The sequence below is a fragment of the Bidens hawaiensis genome, unplaced genomic scaffold (genome assembly GCF_021521415.1).
Source record: "Bidens hawaiensis isolate Kalapana, Puna unplaced genomic scaffold, B.hawaiensis_p1.1 tig00028765_1, whole genome shotgun sequence".
Taxonomy (NCBI): Eukaryota; Viridiplantae; Streptophyta; class Magnoliopsida; order Asterales; family Asteraceae; genus Bidens; species Bidens hawaiensis.
Genome location: NW_027494712.1, coordinates 131,906 through 153,443, shown reverse-complemented (window position 1 = coordinate 153,443; position 21,538 = coordinate 131,906).

Genomic DNA, 21,538 nt, shown 5'->3' with positions numbered 1-21,538 from the left:
GATTACATCTCGGTCTCACACAACAAACCCTAACTACTCAAAATCGGCTAAAACGACCTAACCGGGAAACAATTGCTAACGTGTTCTAATGAAGGATCACCTCTCGGTCTCACCAACACTCGACCCTAATGGCAATGAATACTACACAACCAAGGATAGAGGAACAATTCAACTTAAACCAAAATAGATCAACTAATCCCTCAAAACTCCTAAACCTGACAAGAAACGAACTCGCTCTCGCGCAATCCTTATTCTAGCATGCAAAAGCAATGAGACAACCCTAACTTCCTATCACCTCTCGGTCTCAAGGAAGGTGTTTAACTGCTGTACTTAATCCAATTAATCCCACAACAAAACCCTACGGTTGTTCCTACCGCAAACAAACCCTAAACACAAAGTCTAGAATCAAACAATGTACCGATCAATCAATACAAAACTAATCAATCAACACACGGGGTTTATGCAATGAATCATCAAAATTTTCAGCCCTTAAACACAACCTATTTCATGTCTAAATCAAACTTTATAATAGCAATTCAAGTCTATCAATCAAACAATCCAACAAGCTCATCAAACACTAACAAGAATCATCATTCCTAGGTAGAACTAACAAGTTTAGCCAATAATCATCTTTGGACAGCCACGAACAATTAATAAACACATCAATAAACTCATCTCAAACATCAATTCAAGCATTCAATAATCAATACTAATCAATAACAAGTCAATATCCCAAGTAATTGCAAAACTACTAAGTAATTGAACAAGTAATTCAAGGTATATGAACAATGAAAAAGATGTAAGGATATGGAGATGTTCCGGGCTGTTTCTTGCTGTCAAAAACTATGGGGATTCAATCCTGAGGCTTGGTTCTTGTGTCTTCTTCCTTCCCTAGCCGCCACGAACACCAAACCCTAGCCAAAAAAAGATTTTCCTTGCTTCCTTCCCTTGCTGATCTGCGATCGCAGCAGTAGCCAGCCCCCTAGGGTTTTTTTCTTTTTTATATTATAATATAATTGTAGACTTGGGCTTTTCCATGATGTAACGGACCGGGCCTTGAGTTTTTACTTGAAAACGTATGCGTGAAAGGCTCGTAAACTACTCCAAAAGCTCGGTTTCTTCTTCCTTGTAACCCATAACCTACAATATGAATAAAATTACGTAAAACCTATATAAAACGAGTAAAAACATATAAAAATACAATACATTACGTAGATAAAAGGTGCGGAAAATCGTGTGTTTTACAACACATCACAGAAAAACTAGAAGCATCAAACAAAGACTTTTCAAAACTGCAAAGTGATTTTAGTGTCAAGTGTTGTCACATCTTAAATGCCAATAAGAAAATTCCTGATCTAACCGCCAAACTTGAAGCATCTATTTTGGAAAACGCTAAATTAACAAATAAATTTGAAAACGCTGAGTTCAATTTTAAAAACTTTGATGTTTCTAGTGCGGTCGTTGAGTCAATGATTGAAAATCAATTAAGATGGAAAGAAAAGAAGGGTGAGGGAATCGGGTATAATGAGGTTCCACCTCCATACAATGATAATTATACTCTCTCTCCTTTTGTTATTGAGGAAGATAAAGAGAAATCTTTGAAATATGGCAAACCTGAAATTAATGAAAAGATAGTACCCGGGTTTGTCAAACCAGCTCAATCAGTTGTGAAAGTAAATGATACTAATTTTTCAACTTCGCGTGCAGATGAAGTAATCATTGAGGATTGGGTGGACGATGAGGAAGATTTACTTGTTCTGCCAAATAAAGACAATTTTAATAATGCTTGTTTTGAATTGTGTGATATACCTTCTGTTAAGACTAATGCTTGTGTGGGCTCTGTTTTTAAGAGCATAAACAATTGTGTGGTTGAATGTTCTAGTAGTATTAATAAGTGTGATGTATCTTTAAATACTGATGTTAAATAGGAAAATGCTAGTAAATACACACCACCAAAACCTGTTAAAGAAGTAAACACAGGCATGAAAAGTGCAAGTGAATCAATCACTAAGGTCGATGCGAGACAGCAAAATTTGCAAAGTAGATCGAGACCAGGAATTGGCCACCCAGATTTACATGAGAAGCGACAAATTTGCTTCAACTGTGGCATTCCTAGTCACATTGCTAGAAACTGCCCGCATCGTCCTTATGTCCCATATTATGGACACCGTCAGAGGAGCGTGCCTCGGAATACTTTCAACAAATCACATTCAAATAAATCAAAGTATTTCAAGGCAAGTCCTTCTGATGGAAATTGGATTCGAGACAAGGCCGATCGTGCCAAAGTTAGACAAGCAACTCCTGCCATGTCTCGAAAACACGTCGAAAAACTGAGTTTGGTTTCGAGACCTTCACACGTTTCGGGATAGAAATTAAAAAACAAATCAAATCTTTCACGGTCTTCCGATCGTAAACTTGAGATAAAGCAAATCATTTTTATGTGAGCCACAAAATTTTAAAACGGAAATACAAATGGTTACCTAAGTCTCCGATTTCCAAACCTCAGAACTCCTCATGTACAATTCTAGATAATCAGGAAGACATGTCTTGGTTACCCGTATCTAAAATTGATAAACTTGGTGTGCCTAGAGTGACTATGGACTGGGTACCAAAATCTAACTGATCTCGCACATGTTGCAGGAACGGCTATGAAGGAATATCATCAGACCGTGGTTTGTTGATAGTGGTTGTTCCAGGCATATGACAGGGGACATATCTCAACCGAACGACATTCAAATCTTTAATGGAGGCTATGTTTCCTTTGCGGGAGGGGAGAAAGGTAAAATCACGCAGAAGGAGGACTGGGGTTATTGTCAGAAACAAGTCTCGTCTTGTAGTTCGTGGATTTCGTCAGGTAGAAGGGTTGGACTACACAGAAGTTTACGCTCCCGTAGCTCGACTTGAGGCAATTCGTATATGCTTGGCATATGCATCCTATATGGGATTTACTGTCTATCAAATGGATGTCAAGACCGCCTTTCTGTACGGGGAAGTAAAGGAAGAAATCTATGTGGATCAGCCACCAGGCTTCAGAAGTTCTAAGTATCCTGATCACGTCTACAAGCTAGACAAAGCTCTCTATGGTCTTCACCAAGCCCCTCGGGCGTGGTATGCTATGCTAACGGCTCACTTGTTGGAACATGGTTACAAGCGTGGGACCATTGATCAGACACTGTTTCTGAAGACGGTTGGAAAGAACCTCATCCTTGTTCAAATCTATGTGGATGACATCATTTTCGGTTCTACCAGCACCACTCTGTGTACTGAATTTGAGGGGGTTATGAAGAAGAGGTTTGAGATGAGTTCACTGGGAGAGATGACGACATTTTTGGGTTTACAGGTTCGTCAGAGTGCAACAGGGATTTTACTGCATCAACGAAAATATGTCGAAGACATTCTAGCAAAGTTCGAGTTCCAAGATTCCAAATCGGCAGCGACTCCCATGGCGGAAAGACCACTTCTTTCTTCTGATGCTGAAGGGAAATCCGTAGATCAAATATACTATCGATCGATGATCGGATCCCTTATGTATCTCACTGCTAGTCGTCCCGACATCATGTTTGCTGTTTGTCAATGCGCGCGTTTCCAGGCTAACCCTAAACTCTCTCATTTAATTGCTATTAAACGTATTTTTCGTTATCTGAAAGGGCAACCGAAGCTTGGTCTTTGGTATCCCAAAAACTCAGAATTTGATTTGTATGCTTTTGCTGACAGCAATTATGGAGGTGATGATATTGACAGGAAATCCACATCTGCGGGATGTCAGTACTTGGGTGATCGCCTGATTTCGTGGAATGCAAGAAACAACAGACGATGTCTACTTCTACCGCCGAGGCTACTGAGTATGTGGCTGCTTCCGCATGCTGCTCACATGTTATCTGGATGCAACATCAATTGCTGGATTACGGTTTGGAATTTCTTGACACTCCCATCTTTTGTGATAATGATGCTGCTATTGCAATTGTTAAAAATCCTGTTCAGCATTCCAATACCAAGCACATTGACATCAAAGTCCATTTTATTCGTGACTGTTACGACCGGAAACTGATTCATCTTGAACAAGTCCACATCGATAATAACGTGGCAAACTTATTTACTAATCCCGTCTGAACAACCAGGTTCAATGTGCTTGTGGGATTCCTTAAGATGCTTCGTTTTGATGATCGTCTTACGTGAGGTAAATTTGTACATAAAAGTTTTTCGGTTTTCGGTAAAATTTTTGCACAAATTTAGGGGAGAAAATTAAAAATATTCAAAAAGAGTGTGCGTGTGTGTTTTCATTAAAAAAAACATTTTTCTTAGCGTGCTTAAAATTATGTCGGTCATTTAAGTCTGAAGGACATGTATCTTTACGTGTTTGGTCCTGTAGTTTACTCGTAGACAAACGGGATAGCCATTCACCTAAAGGATGAAAGTGACCGGGGCGGCTGAGTTCTAAACTGGTTTTTAGTTATTGTTTTAACATCGGGAAGTGATATAAATATTCAGTTACAAGCCTCATGAAAAGGTTTAAAATGTTTAAAATGAAAATATTATCCAACCTTTGGAAAATGATAGGAAAATAGACTTTGTGTGCCTAACGTGTGAAGTTAATAGGCTTAAAAGGCTTTTGAACAGTCATTGTTATGTACGGTAGCTTTCCATGATGCGTAAGAGTCTAAAGTGATGTAAACAAAAATTTGCTAAAACTTATTGTGGAGAGTCATTTTGAAGACATATGTATGTGTCTAGATACATCTCTCCGAATGATAGACAGAAAGACAATTATCCGGTCATACACAAGCCCGTCAGTATCTTGATCACCAAAAATACTTATTGTGCATATATTAAAAAAAATATATATATTTTTATATTATATCTACGTTCAAATAAATTTTAAAAGCTTTAAGGGTACAACAAGAACTACAGGAATGCAAAGCATTCCGAATGAAAGGCATATAAGTTCAACGTTCAACCTTAAATGCTTAAAAAGCCGACTCAACAATTTAATGTGTCTACCTCCGGGATAGTGACTCGGAGATGACATCTATGGATGAGAGTCAAATTTTATCAAAAAATTTTGATCAAGTATTGGAGGGTTGGAGTCAAGTTGGGGTGATCCGGAGAAAGACAACTATGCTTTGAGAAGAGATAAGAGGCATCATAAGTTCAAAAGTGATGTCCATCTAAGATTTAAGCCTAACTGAACCTAATGCGTATCACTGAGGCAATGAAAATCATGCTAAGTTTGCAAATACCTGCTATCAACCTGCTCTCTGTGTCATAATAAGGTCGAAAATGAATCATTGTGAAAGCATCCTAGTCGATATGATTCCATGTTAGGATTTTTTTCTTAAAGTTTAGTCCCGCGTGAAAAACTGAAATCTGATCCCGAAATTGTTAAACTGCTAAAAGCCTGATCGTTGTATAAATCTTAATGTATGTGTTTTATTTTATTTTACTTAATTTTATTTTTTATTTTATTTTGCGTCTCGGTTTTATCCCACGGTTACTCTCGTTAAGACGAACATGTTAAGGCATCGTTTTTATTAAACATGAATTAAAGGATAGTCATGTGTGGCCTGGTTGGTATGTGCATGGGTCTGGCCCATATGGACTTATCCATCTTGGATATGAGCATTTATGTGTTCTAAGCCCAATTGTGTTCTCAGCCTAATGCGTTCTCGGCCCAAATCTAATCACAATTGAAGTTTAAGAGGCATAATTCAGATTTTGAATTATCATTATCATCATAATTTTTCAAATCCTATATCTCCTCTGCAAACACATTAGCAGAACCTTTCATCAATGGACAATCATCTCATATACATTGTGTGTATCATCTAAATCATCAAGGTATAAGAAACCAAATCAATTAAATTATTCACGATGAACCTTAAATCGGGTTTATGGTATCTTGGACATTACACACTTTGTTGGATACATGTTTAGGATATATTGAATGGCGATTTTGGTTGGTTTGGGTGTATTTCTGGTCTTGACTGGTTTTGACTGTTTGATTAAGTTGCAAGTTTCATGGTGTTCATGTGAGGAAGACAACATTGTTTACCCTCCTGCCATCAAGAAGCTATTCCATCCGTACTGGCGTTTCCTCATTCATACCTTCTTCACATGCATATCCGGATGAAAGGGAGGTTCTGATGAAATAAGTCATACAAAGATGTCAGCGGTGGTTGCTTTGATCATGGATTGGGATTACAACTACTCCAAATTCATTTTCAATGAGATGATGAGCAACCTCAAGGGGAAGAAGAAGGAGATGTTCCTCATGTATCCGAGGTTTCTACGGATGATTTTTGATTCACATTATCCACAACTGGTGAGATCTGTAGAGACGCTCGATTTGAAGAGTTTGGGTCCTACTACTTTTGGTCTGATGAAACAATCAAGGAAGGGAACAAAGATTACATACCAGGGACTCCATCCCTTGGTAAAATTCGGGAAATTTGCTGATCTAGAAGCTGCAGCTGCACCAATCGTTGCTGAGGAGCACATGACTCTGGTTTGAAGGCCAGCTGCACCGACCTTCGAACTATCCTCTAACGATGAACCAGACAGTCCTCCGCCATCTACGGCGAGAACTGAATCTCATGTACCTCCTGAAACACCCGTACCAACATCCGCTCAGATCGAAGCAATCAAAGCAAAGCTCCAGTCGACTGCATTGAAACCTCCTCAATCAGTCACTGTGACACATGAAGAAGAGCTAGAAGAGGAAGCAGACACCGGTCTCGTACCACGTAAAAGAAGGAAGAGAGATCCTAGACCGGTGTCCTGATAACTGAGGCTACAACTACAACAACAACACCAACAGAAACAACAACACAACCAGCAACAGCAACAACAGCTCCAACTGTATCTGCTGCATCACCACCACCAGTTCAATCACCACCGCCAGCTCAATCTCCACCACCTGAGCTAGTTACTCAACCTCAGGTGTCACCAAGTCCTGTTCATGATCCACAACCTTCTCAAGATCTGTTATTTGATGATATCTTTCCAGATTTTGACTTTGAAACTCATGTTGAATCCACTTCTAGACCTTCGGGACCATCCGATCCGGTTGGTCAAGGGAGTTCCAGTGCGTCAGAGAAGGTGACCCAAATTCTTGCCATACCAGACAAATTTCTGCAAGACAAGGGCAAGGGCATAGCATTAGAGTAAGCACCAGTTGATATATATGCTCTGCAACAGCGGGTTTTTGAATTAGAGCAAGACTCGGTTGTCAAAGATGTCCGAATTCAAGAGCTAGAAGCAAGCAACTCAGACAAGGATTCCAAGATTAAAGAGCTTCAAGCTAGTATGGGAGGCCTCACTGCCCTTTACTATGATCTCCAACAAAGGCTTGTGAGTAAATTTGGAGATGAATTCAAAAGTGTTGACGAAAGCGAGAACGTTCAAACAGCTCAAAATGAGTTTCGTCCAGCTTCAGACATTGAAACTTCTACGGGTCTACAACGATATATGTCTGCTCCACCTAGAACCGCCAAACAAAAACAAAGACTTATACGGAAAAGTTTGATTCGCAAAAACTCAAATCAGAATGTAACTTCGTCTGATCATCCGGAGAAGTTTGTTGTTGAGCTTCAAAAGGGGTTCTCTGATAAATACGGCGATTGTTCTGGGATTGTGTCATGGGGATTTGATGTTGACAAACATATGTGGTGGGTTAAAAGGAAGTCTAGAGGACTCGAGTATTACAAGAAGATAAAGGACTTCGGTTCATGGACAAGGGTGGATTTAAGTGAATTGATCAAGGCACCTTTTCATAACCCAAGTAACGAGTCAAAGGCCACTAACTTCTGGATCTACTTGAGCAATCAAGTTGAGAAAGGGTTTCCTTTGATGCCTACTGCTGAATCTTTTGTGAAGAAGGCCAAGGGTGTTCTCGATCCATGCACTGGAAAGACGATGATGAATGTAATGTGGCCACCCACCAAGAAAGCTACTTCAATTCCTCTGAACTCAAGACTATATGATGGTGTTCTTGAAGGCATGAAGTTTTGGACTTATGACGGTGAGACCGCAACAGTTATCATTCATTTAAAGAAGGGATCGTTTAGATTTGTTGATCCACGAGACTTACTTTGCTTTGGTGAACAAGACATCAAGACGCTTAGTGGTTTTCAAATCACCGCTGAGCCCTTGTATGAGCCTGCTGCCAAAGAATACACACGTATGGTGGGATCGATAATACGTACAAAATTGTGGGCTGGAGCTTATAAGGAGGCTGATAAAGAAGCTGATGCAGAGATACTCGAACATGAAAACTAGTCAAGCAATAAACCAAGGGGGAGAATGTTGGGCTACAATAAATGGTTTATGCTTTTATATATGTTGTTGGGCTTTCTTTTGTAAACCGAAAAGGGTTTTCGGTGGGCTTGTGATTGTGTTGGGCTTAGGTATGGTATATGTCTATAAATACCATGCATTTCATCTTGTAAATGGTTGGTCATTTTGTTAGTATTGAAGTCGTGACATTGTGTAACTCTTAAGGGCTTATGCACCCGACTATTATATAATAGTGTGTTTTGAAGCCATTCTTGTGTGTTCTTATTGCTATTATCATTCACGTATTGAATCAACATGTTGTTATTTTCCGCATTTCATCGTGCATTTGGTATCACATTGCAAGATCCTCCAACACGGGACTTACAAGAGTCCGATGGGCGTTACATGGAGACGATAATTCGGCCTTCTTTCACTCTTTTGTTAATAACAGAAAAAGAAAAAAAATCTATCTCGGGTTTGGTTATAAATGGTGAATGGTGCGTCAAACCAAAACTTATTAAAAAAGAAGTCTTCAATTTTTTTAAGGATAGATTCAAAGAGGAGATAATGGATAGACCGAAACTAAATTGTAACGACTTGAAACAGCTGTCGGGGGAGGAAGCTTGTTCTTCTCATAGAGAAGTTTACTAAAGATGAAATCAAAGAGGCGGTGTTCGGTTTGGGTGCAATGGAGATAGGGCTCCGGGACCAGATGGGTTTAATTTTAAGTTCCTAAAAACTTTTTGGGAGCTTTTTGAGGAAGACTTTGGTAAGTTAATGAATGAGTCCTTTGAAAGTGGGAAACTGAACAAAGGAGTGGGTTCAGCCTTCATTACCCTTATCCCTAAATGCATGGATCCGGGGAGTCTTAGCGAGTTCTAACCAATTAATTTGGTTGGGATTATAAGTAAAGTTGTCTCTAAGGTTTTGGCGAATCGTTTAAAAAAGGTTTTGGGATCGGTCATCTTTGACGCTCAGTCGGATTTTTTAAAAGGAAAAGCAATTCTTGATGGTCCTCTAATTGTTAGTGAATTAATAAGCTGGGCTAACAAGTCTAAATATAAAGCTTTCTTCTTGAAGATTGATTTCGAGAAAGCTTACGATAATGTTAACCGGAAGTTCTTAATTTCGATTATGGAACAGATGGGGTTCCCTGATAAGTGGTGCAGGTGGATTGAGGGGATTCTTGTTTCGGCTAGGTCGTTGGTTCTAGTCAACGGATCCCCGACTTTCGAGTTCCGATGTCATAAAGGCATGAGACAAGGAGATCCCATTTCTCCTTTCTTATTTCTGATTGTGATGGAGGCGTTCTCAACTATGATTAGAAAAGCGATGGAGGATGGGTTATTCGCGGGTTTTCAAACTCCAAACCAGGGTCCGGTGATTTCTCATCTTCTTTACGTAGACGACGCTATGATAATCGAAGAATGGTCGAAAGGAAACTTAGAAAATTTTTCTAGAATACTAAGGTGTTTTCATTTATGTTTGGGTTTGAAAATAAACATGAAAAAATCGACTTTTTTTGGATGCAACGTGTCTGCGGGTGAGAATGGTGAATTGGCAGGGGTGATAGGCTGTAAGAAAGGGGTGATACCATTTGTTCATCTGGGGATTTTAGTGGGAGCAAATATGAATAAGGTTCATAATTGGAACAGTATTGTTGATGTGTTTGAGAGGTGTTTGGCCATTTGGAAAGCTAATTCCTTATCAATAGGTGGGCGGATTGTTTTGATAAAGTCGGTTCTAAAAAGTTTACCGTGTATTATTTCTCGTTGTTTAAAGCTCCGAATACAACGGTGGAAAATTTAGAGAGGATCATGAAAAAATTTTTGTGGGGGAAGGAATAGCAACACTAGAAAGATTCTGATGTGTTAAAAGTAGTCTTAATAATTATTAACTAAAATTACGCTAATCTAGACATTAAGTAATAAATTCTAGACTCTTAAACTTAACTAAACTACTAACCGGCAAGTGAACCGATCGACTCTAGTACAGCTAAGTAAGTCCGGATATCGAACTCACGAGACTCTTTTAATTACGTATACTAGCTAAACTAGACTCAACTACAGACACGACTATTTATTTATTATTTGTGTAAGGGGGGTTTTACTAATAAAGTAATTTTAAACTAATTTAAACTAATTAAGAAAACTAAAGACGACTAAACTTAGAACTTGGACTTAATTCAGATAATGATGAGATAACTACCTAGGCTAGAATCCCCTAAATTTCAGTTGTTAATTAATCGGGAAAATATTTTGTTATGGATTGGGATCGTATAATAGACACCTAAGAGAAAACCCGAACAGGACCCCCTTCTCAAGAGACATCTATGGGTTTCTAATAAGTTTTAACGCACACCAGTATCAAAAATCAAGTTTCCTTACGGTCACCTAATTATGTATGACTTAGTTCCTTTATACGAAATCCTACCTTACAGCGCGGAAATCAAAGGCAGTTTAAAATATTTAATTGATTCAATAAACAATAATTAAATAATCAAACCTAGATAGACTCCTTACGAAGAACTAAATCTAGAAAGATCAAATAATAAAGATCTATCAATAACCTAGCACTTTACAGATTTAGGTCAGCAGTACGCTTAGGTTTAATTAATTAATAATTATTATTCCTATGATCTAATCGCGAATCAATCATAAAATAGTCAAAAACACAAAGTAGATGACCTAATAGCAACCTATCATAATGACAAACAATAATCAAGGCAACTATGGAATAATAATAATTAATCAAACAATCCTAAATATCCATACGCATCAATTTAATATAATTAAACCTTTTACTAAATTATAAAACCATAACGCTAAATAAATCCCAAATCAAAACACAATGTCAAAGTAGGTTCATCATAAGCCTAGGCATTCTAAAATGTTTAGCCTAACATCATAAAATAAAACAAAACAATAATAAAGGAATTCATGGTGAAAATTAAAAGAAACGAAAGATTAAAGGCGATAAACCCGTGGTCTTCGTTCTTGATCAATATGCTCGCCACCGTATGATTCCAAGCCTTCAAAACCTCCAAAAGATCTCCTCTTGAGCTCTCCAAACCGTATGGCTCTTCAGGTTATGATTAGGGTTAAGTTTATGGTTGTTTATATAGACTTTCAATGCCCATAAACTTAAAATTAGTAGAAGATTCTGAAAATCTGAGCCCATAAATTTAATACTTGTAGAATATTCTAGAAATCTTAGCCTATAGACTTTAATATTTGTAGAAGATTCTAGAAAACTGAGCCCAAAGTGCCGCGCGATGGGCCTTCTCCCATTTTGCTTATTTTCGCCCTCTTTTTGACATGATTGTACCCGGAACCTAAAATATTCAAATGAATTAGTAATATACAAATTCTAATAAAAACCAAACGAAAACTACTAAAATATTATATTAAATATACAAGGGATTTATATATATTTAGCTTTATATCAGATTCATTGGGTGGCGTGGGAGAAAGTAACTTGTTCAAAAGAAAGGGGAGGTCTCGGCATTTCAAGTCTCAAGGATGCTAACTTGTCCTTATTGACCAAATGGTGTTGGAGACTTAAAACGGAGGGAGACAATCTATGGAAACGTATTATTTTGGCCGTTCCTTCTCAAACTTCGGGGTGGGAATCGATGCCTTGTAAAAGTGGCAACTCGGGTGTGTGGATGAATATTGCTAAAGCGGTGAATAAACTGAGGTTCGACGGTAGCAAGGTGGGTGACTTGATAAAAGGTAATTTGGGAGATAGGAATAAGCTCAGTTTCTGGTCCGATATTTGGACCGGAAATGTGTGCTTAAAAGAGGTTTGTCCTAATTTATTCAAACTCGAGAAAGACAAGCTTTGCAAAGTTTCAGAAAGATTTTGGAGGTCTAGACCTTGGTTGGACTTGGGATTGGTCGAGAGAGCCGAGTTCAGGGCTAGAGAGAGCGGAATGGGAGAAGTGCTTTCGGTTAATGAGTGCGGAGATTGGAAAAGGGCGGTCGGATACATGGAAATGGTTAGGAAGTAAGGATGGCAATTTTTCGGTGTGTTCGGTAAAGAGGATGTTAGAAAAAAATAAGGGTTGCAACAACGGTTATAAATTGAAATGGAGCAAATAGGTTCCGACGAAATGCCAAATTCATGTTTGGAAAGCGGAAATGAATAGATTCTAACTAAAGATGCTCTTGTTAAAAGGAACATTGCGGTGGAGGATTGTCGGTGTGCTTTATGTGATTCTTGTTACGAGACGGTGGACCATATCACCACCGGGTGTTTGATATCGGCGGTGGAGTGGGAACATATTAGTCGTTGGTGCAAAGTTCCTCCCATATTTGGTTTTACGGTAACAGACGTGTTAGAGTTTTATAAGTTTGTTGATCTTGGAGAAGTTGAAAATGAGGCGTTTCACGGGATCGTGATTATTGCGTGTTGGAGTATTTGGAAGGCGAGAAACAAGAATATCTTTGAAGGTAAACAAGTGAAGGAGGAAGATTTGATTGGAGAAATTAAATCGCTCGGATTTCTTTGGTTCAAATATAGATCAAAAAATAGGAATATAGATTAGTCAAGGTGGTGTAAGTTTTCCATCATGTAATTGTTTCTTTGTTTTCTTGGTGGCAGCTCTTCGTTTGTGGAGGCTGCTTTGTTGTTCATTGTTGCTTATAATAGTAACAGTTCGAAAAAAAAACACAATGACACATCCACACGGGCTCACTTACTTGCAGTCTAGTATTGTACCTTAATAGATAACATGGCCCATATATACGGTCCAATATCATCATGGTATAAATATCTCTTTTTTTTTGTTCTTGAAAAAAAAAATTTAATTTAAGGGATATTTGAGATTCCTTGTTTTACCTTCTTATATTAAAAAAAAAAAAAAAAACCTTCTTATATTAAAAAAAAAAGGGAGGTTATAAGACACAGTATTACGACTTATTATTGACTTACCCCCTCACACTAATTCAAAATACCAAACACATTTTAATTTTTCTAAATATTAATGAGATATAAATAGGCTAAAATAAACTATCCCAAACACCCACTTAGTTTGTACCGAAGCTTATTGCCTATATCTTTACTTCAATACTTTAAATAAACAACATCAAATTTTAATTTATTTAAGAGAACTATTTTTTTTAAATGGCTAAAGTGTGACAAAAGAAATAACACATAGGAACTAACAAAATATTTAAATTTTATGGGGAAAGTTTACTTACAACTTATATTAGCGTGTGAATTGTGAAAATCAAGTGGTGTAATTATATAATTACATCGTAGTGTAATTACATTAATCTCTAATTATACTACACTAGAATTATTTTATGTTGTATATAGGGGTGTTCTTCGGGTTCGTTTTTTGGGTTTCGGGTTTTTCGGGTCGGGTTCTTCGGGTTTCAAAGATTTAAATCTTGACCCGAAACCCAACCCAAATCTCTCACGGGTTTTTCGGGTTCGGGTAATTTCGGTTCGGGTTTTTTCGGGTTGAGTTAATCGGGTTTCGAGTATCCTAGAAAACAAACAAACAAAAGAAAAAAAAAACACAAAAACAAAAAAATTTTAAAAACTACAATGCTAAAACTAAAATAACGCATTCTTTTTTGCTTATAACACAAATAATCAAATAACAAACCAACATAACTTGATAGAACAATTCAAAAGAAGAGTAAAACTAACTCGTGCCTTAATCGTATTCAATCGGTCATGATTTGGTTGTTCGATTTCGGTTGCTATTAGTAATAAACGGAAAACATAAATTAATAATAAACAACTGATCCATAATAGTTAGTGACAACACTCAATTAGAGCTAGATTATGATCACTTTAGTGGCTAAGACTTAGCTTATTATACCTAAAAATATATTTAATTTTAAAACTAGAAGTTTATTCGGGTTTTTCGGGTTGACCCGAAACTTATAAATCAAACCCGAGAACCAACCCAAATTACTTCAGTTCGGGTTCGGGTTAGGGTTAGTCTTTTCTCGGGTTTCTTCGGATCGGGTTAGTTTGGGTTCGGGTACGGGTTTTTTCGGGTCGGGTTTTGGGTTTTGGGTAAAAGTGACAGCCCTAGTTGTATATATATATAATTACACTACTTGATTTTCACAATAATGTGTTAATTTAATTTGTATTTGATCCAAACCCAACATTATTAAGGAAAGCAGTGTTTTTTGTATGACTATTAATATTATTTCAATTATATACGTTTTTTCTTGTTGATAAAATTTAATTTTTAGATATCTTTATATATTTACACAATATTCAATGTTTCTGCTTATAAAAATCATAAGACTGGTGCAGAAGGGAGAGAAGCGAGCGAAAGAGGCGGCGTTATAAGGAAAGAGCGTGAAAATCTGTTGTTTGGTGAAGAATGTGAGACAAAGGGAGGAAAATCTATGTTTTAAACCGAGTCGATACTGGTATCATAATGAACCGAGTTGATCCCAAACAACTGCTCGCCGCGAGTGCGGGGAAAATCTACCAGTATATTATAATACATTAGCTTAGTTTAGTTTTTTTAATAATAAACTTCACATTAAATTGTCCAAAGTATGTATTTTAAATTGTATATATCTACTTTATTATTAAGTAGAGTTTTACCTGGGGTGTTGTGCCAGGCAAATTGATAAAACTTGGACGGTGGTAAAACCTAAGCGTTGAGACGGTAAGTTGACGTGAATTCGGCCGGCTTCAGTTTCGTGCGTTATTTTATCGGAACTAAAACCAAAAATAAAACAAAAACATATAAAAATTGAGGTGGACCAATGGGGTGGCTTTAGTTGGTAAACCTCGAGCGTTGGTAAAACCTGACCATCTCCAAACCCGGAATGAGGTCTATACAAACTTGGTCGGTTTTGTCACATTCGTTACGGTATCGGGACTAAAACAAAACGCGGTGAGTCTATACGAATTTAGTCGATTTTCATCACGTTTGTTACGGTACCAAAATTAAAACAAAACAAAAAAATAAATATATAAAACAAAATTGGCATTCGATCATTTCTCGTTACGTTAATTACAAACCGGAACTAAACAAAATAAGAAAAATGTCCTCACTAATAAGGTGCCGCAATGCGAGTTGCGGAACCAAAACTCTTATTATATTAACATGTTTAAACAAAAAAACAAATAAAATAACACAAAAAAAAAAATTGTTCAAAGAATGGATGCCTCCCGGTAACAAAAAGTGTCAACAAATTTTTGTTTTATGGGCCTCGAACTTGTACAATGGATTTTCCTTATTTTCCTAGGCATTAACACAAATTTAGCAACAATTAACATACTAAGATATCCCAATTGATTTAATACCAAAATGATTTACCTAAAAACAAAAAAAAAACTAATAAAATATTAAAAAAAAACTTTTGTGACACCAAACTTCTTAATAAAGGGGGCATTTACATATTTCCCCTTCCTAAACTTTGAAATTACATATTTCCTTAAATCATGCTTAAAGAGTATTGTACATTTTGCATTAAAAACTTATATTTTTGGGAAATATGTAATTTCAAAAGGTTAGGAAAAAGAAAATATGTAAAAAACCTAATAATAATAATAATAATATCTTTTCATATGCTTTTCAATTCCCCCAAAATACAGGTTGAAAATTAAACTTTTGCAATTTAATTGTTTAAACAAACACATGCAATGACCATGATGAAACATCCTCTCAACTTTCAGATTTCTAATTCTATTTTTCACGTGGCATTGATCCTTTTGATCAGCAAACTATTTTTTAAAATTGTGCATGACACGGCGACATTGTGTAGCTCAAATGAACCAATTCGTTTGAAGCATGTTTAATCCAAAACTAGCTCGTTTTGTTGTAAAGGTAAAATGAATTACCCGAGATCTATTTCATGGTTTATGGGATGGGATAAATGCTAGGGTGGAAGAACAACAAGTTTTATTAAAATTGTATTTTGTTAACATGCCATTAACAAATAGGAAGAAAACGAATGTTTGTTAAAAAGATCAGCAAAGAAGCAAACAAACTTTATAGCTTTTTAGGACCTTTAGTGAGTCAACAAAGATTGCTGTAACATATGAACATCAATAAAATAGGTGTCTTAACTTCTAGAAGTTTTAACGTATTGAGGACTATGGCTAGGGGCTTTTCTGTAATATACTAATTAACAACTTCAAACCTACCAAGTTTTCGGAAATTCTTGTTTAATATCATTTGATGTGGGTGAATTTGGACTATAATCAACACTTGAGATGCATATGATTATAATAATAAATTTACGACTAATCACATAAGATATATTTGTCAACTTATCATGTTCTAGAAGAAATCCCTCGATTGAAGCCTAATGACGATATAAGCCTATTTAAATTAGGCTTAACAATATCAAGGCTTCAAAGTCCGTCTATATTAGAGTTAACTTCGTCTAAACCAATAAAAGCAAGGCATTCATTCTTTTAAGTCTGGGTGTTATGGAGGGGCTTTACCATCCTTTTACGTTATCGTCATGTAGAAAACCGAAAATGGGGCTTAAAGCCTATTTTCATAAAGCCTCATGTGTGTTATATATATTGGGGATGGATATTTTGAGAACTTTATTGAGTTTTAAGAACTTAAAACTCCATCCTTAACCACACATTTAATTAAATAGTTTAGATTATGTGGTTGAGATTAAATCTGATTAAAAAAATAAAGTAGAAGAAAGAATAAAGATGTAGGTGATTCCACTAATTTTTACGTCCGTTACACATATGTAAAAAGTCGACTCGGTGCATAAAAATTCTGTAACTTTTTTGAATATATGTAACCTACATATATTACGTAGTGTAAAAAAATTCAAAAAAAATTGTTACGTTAAGTTATTTCGAGCTCTTAAAATTCAAAGTGGTTCTCAAAAGTAATCTCCCTTATATGTGAGAGAGAGAGAGAGAGTAAAAAGCCCCCCCCCCCCCCCCCCCCCCCCCGTCGCCCCGCATGGTGTTGGGGCAGCAAAGCACCTAATGCTGTTGAGGATACCGCCCACGACGGAGGGTCTAATTGGACTCAGATAGCCTGAAATTTGAATTAAATCGAATTCGTAGTTTGGGTTATATGAATCCAATCCTTACTTGAAATTGAATTTTCAATTAGAAATCAGATAAAATTCGATTATTAATATCTGGAGCCGACTAGAATTCACAATATAGAATAAGTTTTTTCTATATACAATGTATGGTCTATTGGATTTTGCATGTCTATGTTTTTTGGGATTTTGTACGATTAGAAATTAGTTTAGGGATTTTTTATTTTCTTTTTGCTAATTTTGTAGTTTTGATTTTTTTTTAATTCGTTTTATTCGAAGTAGATCAGGATTCTAATCGAATTCGAAGAAGCGTAATCAAGTCGATTTTTGCAAGTTTATCGAATCAAAATTGAATTTAGTTTTAAGTTTTAACTGGTTTAAATAACCGGAATTTGATTAAATTGAACATCCCTAATTCCCTAAAATAACGATTAGCTAGAAATAGATGGATCATTATGTATAACTCTTTCGTTTCCTACACGTTTTATGTTGATGGACGTGATTATACGTGGTAATATAACCTATTAAAATCATGATGTAACGTTGCACGGCAAGCAATTCATATTAAAGAATAGTGAAATGCTAAATTAAGTAACTAGTGTAGGTTAGTAGCGTTTAGTGGAGGTTATATGTGAGTCATTTGTGTTTTACTTTTGGTGTTATTTATGATCTAATGAAAAACAATGTTAATATGGATAGAATAAAAATATTATTCTTTTTATATATATACGAGAAGATAAAAGTTATACATTAGACCATGTGTAGTGATGCAAATTATATGACCAACTTATATTGTCATATTACTTTAACGTAGATAGTGGGGTTTTAACTAACCCACCATTCAATAATAATACATTGGTTTTAAGTTAAACTCCAGTATTTGCAATCATTCAGTATTCGTTGTTTTTTATTTGAATAATAAAACTACATAAACATAAAAAAAATTATAGATAAAATTAAGGTTAAAAAACAACAATCACACATAGTAAAATCCTATTCATAGCAAAGCTATTGATAGAGGATGGAGATGGTGAGATGTAGGCAAATAATATCTCTATCCCAAGAGATAGAGAAGTTGCTTCTAGTGAGGCCCCGACTCAAGTTAAAAAGAAGAAAGTACTTATAAAAATTACAATTACCTAATCATCGTCTTCGTTGCATATGACCCATAAATGTTCTACCAAGTCTGATAGAAAATTTATATGGATATCACTATTGTTTAAAATATGGTATTTATAGTAAACAATAATTTTTTTTAACATATTCCACCTCCAACAGTCACATTCTCCTTGGAACCCCCCCCCCCCCCCCTCCTCTCTCCCACAATCACAACCCAAATCTCGTTAATGACTTGGCGATTTGCTTTTCATGCCCCATGACGTCCCTCCCCTCCGATGATGAACGACAACTAGTGATGGCATTCGGGTTTTGCTGACTAGTAGGGTTCCAAGAAAAACTAAAAACCATAGTAGAGGCCACAAACAATTAACATTTGTGCTTGCACTTATTTTTTGGTTGGTATAGTAATAGGAATCGGAAATACAATATATATATCTAGGATCAAATCAAGTGGATTAATAATCCTTTATTATATATGTGATGTTGTTTTTTAAGGTCCTAACCTCTTGCTAGTACGGCTTTTTATTATAAAATGTCGCCTTTCAAAAAATAAAAATAAAATAAAATAAAATAACAGCAAGCCTTAGAAACTCCCAAATAGCTTCGAAAGTAATCAAACGGGTTTTCACGTCATTTATTCCAAACGATGGATTTTCACTTAACATGTTATTATGTTAAAACAACTTGGTATGCATCTTCTTATGTTAGATAATAATTGTTCGTGATGATTTATTACAAATCATGTCTTTATAAATAAAGTGAGAGCCAGTAAATTATGTGTTATGGCCTACAAGAGTAAGGGCATAATGATTAACTTTCAATTATTGATATGTCTAAATTTAAGAACACCATAATATTATAAAGTTTAGTTTGACATATTATTATATGATTTTTGAAGAATATAGAAGGGACACATTTTAATTTTATAAACCTTTTCTTTTCTACAATGTTATATATTTTTAAATTATTTTATAGATCATTAGTGTAGATAGTATAGAGCTTTTGCTTCCGCTCTTCAAATATCTTAAGGATCGGGTTTCAAAAGTGGGGATGGTGTTCTCGCTCTCACAAGCCCCTCCATCTCGAATTAATCACTACTTCCGGCTTCACTCCTTAAACAAAATAACACTTTCCCAACAAAGAAGGTGCTTTGAGTTAGAAGGTGTATTTTCAAAGCATTCGAAGAAATTGCTGGTTTAAGGTATTTGAGAGTATGATCTTTTAGTCCATAATATATGCAACTGTATGTATGACACCCTAAATTATAGGTACCTCATTAGATTGTCTAGTGTTTTCAAAAAGTTGAAACAAATAAAATCATTTATACAATACTACAAGGTGCGTGTTATGTGCTAAATAACATGTGCTAGCTAAAACGCCGATTATGACCGCATAGGCAATGGAGTTTCAACTAGCACATCCTTTAACGAACTCTTTATGGTTTAATTAAAAAAATGAATATTTCTCTTTTAAAAAAATGTGATTTGGTTGGTTTAGGGTGTGGCGTGATCTCTCTCTGTTTTTTTTTCTACCATGAGACGTTAAGAGGCTACCACTCCAGCCCTTGACGTCCCGTTACCTTGCATGACTCGGTGTCAAGGGTTTGTAACGACGCCTCTTATTAACACATAATGGATGCATGGTAGTATATAGTGTATTTGTAATGTGCCAACAATTAGACATTCTACAATTATATGTACAATTATATTGAACTTTAGGGAATTTAATGTTTTCTTGAACCAACAATTGGTGTAGATACTATAATACGAACTCGAGGCTTCACATTTTCTTGTTCAACTGTTTCACCTAACAACGTATTCATCTTAGTCAAACTTCATCAAACGTGACGTGTCCGATGTTTCACGCAAGACGGCTTCCAAGAAAAGTGCTATTTGGTCTGCGGATTATCATTTTTAAATTGGTTTATTTTAAACAATGTCTTCAACATGTAAAAAATAACCCATTCAATCCAAAATTTTCAAGTCAAATCATTTTCTTATTTAAATTTAAAATTGATGCCGGCTTACTTTATTTATATCAACCCTAGTTAAAATAGGTGTTTCAATTTGGGTCATGAGATTTTCTCATCTAAAGTGTTTTTTTTCTAGGGTAATATTTAGGCTAGGACTGATGAGCCAGACTAATGTATGAGTTTTTTTTTGTAAACATGTCAGTCTAGTACCCCAAGATTTCATACTTAATGAATGAAGATGATCGGGTGCACCAATGACCCGTCAGACGTCAGTTTTCCAAATTACTGTTTAAAATAAAAAAAGGGAAAGAAGCGTAATCCGCAACACAAATTTTTAGAAGTGTTCAATTAATTGGTATTTTTCGACTACAAGTCTACAAGACACACAAATAATAAGCAGAAAAATGAGTGTTAGATACCATATAGCACACAAACTTTTTATTGATATGATGTAACACTATTTACTATCGTGTAGGCGCGTCAATTTTCTTTTATCTAATTTAATTTATTAAATTTTATTCTTATATTGATGCTACTGTTATTAATTTATTTATTTAAAAAAAAATTTACGATCCTTAAATCTCTTTGTTGTTTTTAGTGATTATATACTTTTAAAAATAAAAAAATAGCAACTTAAAACATAAAGATTAAATAAAGAGACAAGTACGTGTCATATTGATTCAATAATACGCAGGTTCGGTAAACAATAAACTATGGAGTTGGTGGTTGAATCAATGGAGTAGTTGGGTCATTGACTCTAACAAACGGGAAATGAAAACACTTGTACTTTTTCAATCACAACAATTTTTTTAATTAAAATGAATCATTATTAATGTCTATGTACGTTTTAATAAATATTATACCACTATGATGTTATAGAAAATACTTAAATATTCTATGTAAAATCTTTATAATCCTATGCAAATAACCGTTTGAATGGTGTAAACACTAATATATACTATTTTAATCACCACATGTTATACATATGCTTATTAGAAATAATTTTGTATCAAGGATACGAGATCTTGTGTAGAAATGATAACAAACTCAAACTTGATGGGAATGCCTTGCACATTCAGGACGAGCATTCAGAACCGAACTTAGATTCATAAAAAGAAATTTCATATGTTCGTGTATAAGTATGGTATTAGGTAATACTTGA